Consider the following 6,038-nt stretch of genomic DNA (forward strand, 5'->3'; position numbering starts at 1 on the left):
TCCCCCACTAGAATGTTGTTTTCATGAGGGCTGGGATTCTTGTCTACTTTGTACTTTGCCATATCCCTAGTATCTAGAGCAATACCGGGCACAGAGCAAGCACTCAGCAATATTACTGAATGAATGAATGAATGAATGAATGAGTGAATGAATAAGGGTTGTCCCATAAGATCCTGATTGTCCTAAAATACAATAACTGCATCCCTTGTCTAGATTTGTAAAGACAAGCCCAAATCCCTGGACTACAGAAAGACCTACTAAAGTTACTGTCACTTTGTGAAGCATCTCTGGATGCCAGTGGCCTTATGTGAATGTTTCTCAGTTTCTTAACTGTATCAAATTATATGGTACTTAACTGGTTCCTACATGTTTAAGTTGCTTTTATTACTTTTAAATTTTTTATGTTTATTTATTTTTGAGAGAGAGGCACATAGTGAGTGGGGGAAGGCCAGAGAGGGAGGGAAACACAGAATCTGAAGTAGGCTCCAGGTTCTGAGCTGTCAGCACAGAGCCCAACATGGGGCTCGAACTCATGAACTGCAAGATCATGACCTGAGCCAAAGTCGGAGGCTTAACCAACTGAGCTATGCAGGCGGCCCCTGTTTAAGTTGCTTTTAAAATGTTAGTTTGCTGTTAGTCTTGATAAGCAATGAGAATATGGGTACATTTCTTAATGTTGTGAATACCTATTTCCATATATGTAAAATGTGATATAGGAAGTGTTTTTGAAGCTCAAATAATATAGACAAAAATATATCAGAATTACCATAAAATGTATCATTTGATATAGTTATTTTAACACATTTATTGGAGTGAATTTTCATAAATTCTATTCAAATAGTTCTCACATGCAATCTTCCATTCATTCAGTAAGTATTTATTGCATACTTGCTACATATCAAAATATCCTAGGGATAAAGCACTGAAGAAAATGAATATTCCATGACCTTTTAAGGTTTACATTCTAGTGTGTATATATGGGAAATGAGGAGACAGACAAGAAGAAAACATCTACCATATGTATTTGTATTCTATTGCTGCTATAACAAATGATCACAAATGTAGTGGCTGAAAATAACACCAATTCATTACCTTATCATTCTTATCGTTAAAATTTCAACACTGATCTCCCAAGGCTAAGACCAAGGTGTTATCTGAGCTTCATTCCTTTCTAGAAGTTCTAGGAATCAGTTTCCATGTCTTTCCCTACTTCTAGAACCTTCTCACATGGAACCCTTCCTCAATCTTCAAAGCCAACAATGTTCTGATCATCTTTTCATAGTCCTATCTCCTTCTGACTACAGCAAAGAAAGGTTCTCTTTGTTCTTAAGGACCCATGGTATTAGACAGTGCTTACTCAATCCAACATAATCTCCCCAACTCAAGGTCCTTAATGTAATCACATCTGCAAAGTCCCTTTTGCCATGTAAGGTAACATGTCCACAGATTGTGAGGATTAGGACATGGACATCTCTAGGGACATGATTCCACAAACCTCACCTCATCAGCAAATGAAGAGGCTATGAAGAAAAATAAAGCAAAGTGGAAGTAGCTTGAGAACAATGGGGCCATATTGTTTTTTTTTTGTTTTGTTTTTCCTCTCTCTGTCTCTCTCATGGGATCATCTGAAATGCCAGACTAGCACTTTTGATTTATTTTAAATTTATTTTAAATATAACAGAAAATATGATAAAACTTTATCAAAATCTCAAGTATAGACTTGTGGCAATCAGTGCCTATAGCTCCATCACCTACCTTTAGCTAAAACCTGTACCTTTTCCTGTAGACTCGCCACGGTGACCATTCTACAATGCAACTCCAACACACTTTTGTCATCTTCAGGTCATCACCACCTTTTCATCACAAAGCAGTCTCCTGCACACTTAGGGAGCAATCTGCTGTGGTGGCCACCTGCCAGAAAAACCAAGTCTCTGCAATACTTACTGGCCATTTATTCAGATCTTCAAAACACAGCAACAAACCCTTTCCAAATCAGCATGAGGCATTGGAAAAACTCCTTAATTACTGTTGCTAGACATTACCATGTTTCTCCCTTTTTCCTTCATTGTTTGCTCTCTTATTTAGAATATCGTCATGTGTCTTTGGTTTCTAATGATCTTTCACCCCTTAACCCAAGCACTCTACAGTTTTGCTCTCTAATATAGTAAACCTGTTTTACACTATTAATAGCTAGAGTTATATTATATCACATATGACTGGTTACCATTAGGGAATTAGGAGGTATCACCAATGTAATTCCCAAGATAGCTGAAGCTTAATTCCTCATGTACCTAATGTTTTTAATCAATAATTTAATTTAAAAAGTATAAAATGCAGTACATATTTTCTGTAAATAGAAAATATTGAAAATACTTACCTTTTTCTTGAATTAAGAACATTATTGCAACCATTAATTACCACATTATGCTGTAATGGAATGGGGTTCCCCCCCTTCTCTATAGTTTAACTTATTTGCTGATAGGTTATTACCTACTGAGTTATATAATCTGATTTCTAATCTAGCATCTGAATGAATATACAAATGTATCAAATCGTTTGAAAGCCCCAAGAAAATAAACAGAAAAACAGCCTTAGAGCTCTCATACATAGTGTATGAACTTGAATGTACCTAGCTTTCTACTGTGAAAAGTGGAGTTTTATTATTTCATATTAGTTTTCTTATTAAAATGTAGCTTCCTAGCTTCTACATTTACTCCTCTTGCAGCATTAACCTGAACTGGTTATTTTGTTATTGGAATGCATACTATGTGAATAAATGAACTCACCCACACTGCTGCTTTCCTACAGGGATACAAAAATAGTCTCTGCCCAGAAGAAAAGCTCCCTCTACCAAAAATGGAGTTAGTGGTCATGGGGTGGAGGGACTAAGGAATTGGCAGATTTGGGAAAGAACTGAAGAGCACAGACCATGTGACCATGTGATAAGGACCAGTATGGAAAAACTAAACTGAATTTAACTGATCCTACATTCTAAATGTTTGGATCAGTCTCCCTAAATTGTTTAATCATTTCAAGATCAATTACAGAAATAATGGCAATTTAGAAGTTAAATTTTAAAAACAATTTCAAAGGAAAAATGGCAAGTGACATGAAACTTCCTTCAAACCTTTGCAATACAATGTGCCAAGTTGGCAACATGATTTACAAGGTGTTAAGTGAGCTGTGGGATGTTGAAGTTCTGTAAACTACTCCGTCTAGGTGTTGTCTTATCCCTGGCCCATGTACCACTCAGCCCCACTTTCTGGAATGCTTCTTACTTCCCTTTACTCAATAACCAGCATAAGCCCCACTCGCATTTGCCCTAGTGTATTTTTTCTAAGAAACCTCACTGATTCATCACCCTGCTCTTATCACAATATGATTGTCCAGCCATTTGTCTGTATTCCCTTCTGGAATGTGAGCTCCATAAGGGCAGGCATAGTATCATTTCTTTGTTGTTATAGAATGAATAAGCAGTCACTCAGCAACTGGCACCCACTGTATTCTCAAACACAGTTTTTGACAAAATGAACAGTGTGATAAATGTCTATTCTCTTACTCAAAATTGGACTTGGCCTTAAGATGAGCTACAGACCTCTCAGCGAGAAAAGGAGATTTTTTGAAAGCTGTGGTATCTGTTTTGAGAAGTCTCTCTGACCATGTTTCCAAGATTTTTATTCCTATCATAATTTCCAATGTCAAGAAAAATCTTGAGACTTTGAAATGAGTAAAACAGGAGCTTTTTTATCATCTTTGAGCTACTTTATAGATTTTTACATATTTTATATACATAAAATACATATTATAGAATTTTATATATTAAATATATATAATATATAATATATAAAAACATATAAAATATATTTACATATTTTAGTTGAGCTATCTAAATAATTTTTTAATGCATTCAACATTCCTGATGGCCTAGAATGTGTGTGTTATTTAAGTTCCTTTGAACTGAGGGTCTGGTTCAAGATAGCAATGTAGGAAGACCTTGAACTCATCTCCTCCATAGACACATCAAATTTTACCTATTTATAGAACAATTCCTCCCAAAGAACTGAGGGCTAACTGAACAGCTACGAAACAACCAAAGATGGAGAAGACTGCAAGAACAGCAACACACAGACACAGTAACCAAGAGAACCCCCAATCCTCAATGCTGAGAATGGCAGGGATGGAGGTGAGGGACCGGGAATGGATCCTTCTCTCCTTGGGCACAGAAAAAAAGCCATGGTTTAAAAAAGCAACTAGCATGGGGCACCTGGGTGGCTCAGTCAGTTAAGCTTCCGACTTTGGCTCGGGTCATAATCTCCTGGTTCCTGAGTTTGAGCCCCGCGTCGGGATCTGTGCTGACAGCTAGGAGCCTGGAGCCTGCTTCGGATTCTGTCTCCCTCTTTCTCTGCCCCTCCCCCACTCATTCTCTCCCTCCCTCCCTCCCTCTCTCTCTCAAACATAAACATTAATTTTTTTCATTGCCTTAAAAAATAAATAAATAAATAAATAAATAAATAAATAAATAAATGCGAGTGGCATATAAAAGAGACAACACTAGTAACTGCCAGGCATTAGAGGAGCTGTGGGAAAGTTCTCCAGGTCAGAGGGCCTGGAGAATTACGTGGTTTACTTTCCTACCCCACCTTAAAAAGCCTAGGTTGCCGCAGGGTCTGGACACTATGTAATGGGTGAGTCCTGTCATCTTAGTGAGCTCCTGACTTCAGTGAGCTCATGTCCACAAGCCCACGCCAGCCTTACTTGTGCTGGGGCACAGAAAAAGAAGCCAGGATTTAAAAGGGCCAAGGAGCTGTAGGAACATTCTCTCCCAGCCACTGAAAAGCCCAAATAGGAACGGGGTCTAGGTGCCATAAGGGGCAGGTTCTGACGCCACAAATAGTGGGCTGCAGTATCATAACTGGTGGGTAGGACAGTTACAGAAAGCTTGCAACCTCAGCAAGGCCAGGGTCCACAATGCCACCAGGCCTCTCCGTACTGGGACACGGAAGTAAAGCTGCAGTTTAAAAGGGATGGGAAACTGCTGAACACTCTGCCCCTCTTCACCTTAAAAGTCCAAATGGGAAGAGGGTCTGGACACTTAAGAGGCAGGTCCAGGAGTCGTAACTGGTGGGTCCAGTTATCACAGGGAGCTTACAACCTCATCAAGCCCAGTAGCCTCAAGTATGGTGGGGCACAGGAAAAACAAAAACAAAAACAAAAACAAAAACAAAAACAAAAACAAAAAATAATGGTTTAAAATGGCTGAAAAACTGCACAGTTTTCTCTCCACCCTCCACCTTAAAAGCCCAGAAGGGAGCAGAGTCGGTTCACAGTGAACATGTGACCTCAGCAAGCCCCAGATCCATAAGCCCATCTCAGCAACAATATGGTACTAGGGCATGGAAAACAAGCCATGGTTTTGTGGGTTTCTTTTGCTTCTATTTTTATTACTTTTTAAAAAGTAAATTCTTATATTCCACTTAGTTAACGTGCAGTGTAGTAGTGTAGTATTAGTTTCAGGTGTACAATATAGTGATTTAATACTTCCATACAATACCTGATGCTCATCACAACAAGTGCACTGCGAGCCTGTAACTTGGTTCCCCCTTCTTTTTTCCATTTGCTCATTTGTTTTGTTTCTTAAATTCCACATATGAGTGAAATCCTATGCTGTTTGTCTTTCTCTGACTAACTTATTTTGCTTGGCGTTATACTCTAGCTCCAAACATGTCATTGTAAAAGGCAAGATTTCATTCTTTATAGCTGAGTAATATTCCATCATTATACACACACACACACACACACACACACACACACACACACACACACACACATATCACCTATTCTTTATTCGTCAGTGAATGGACACTAGGGCTTTTCCATAATTTGGCTAATGTGGATAGTGCTGCTGTAAACATCAGGGTGCACGTATCCCTTTAAAATAGTATTTTTGTATTCTTTGGGTAAATACATAATAGTGCAATTGTTGCATCATAGGGTGGTTCTATTTTTAACTTTCTGAGGAACCTCCATGCTGTTTTCTA

This window comes from Panthera leo, chromosome B1 (assembly GCF_018350215.1).
Source record: "Panthera leo isolate Ple1 chromosome B1, P.leo_Ple1_pat1.1, whole genome shotgun sequence".
NCBI classification, from domain to species: Eukaryota; Metazoa; Chordata; class Mammalia; order Carnivora; family Felidae; genus Panthera; species Panthera leo.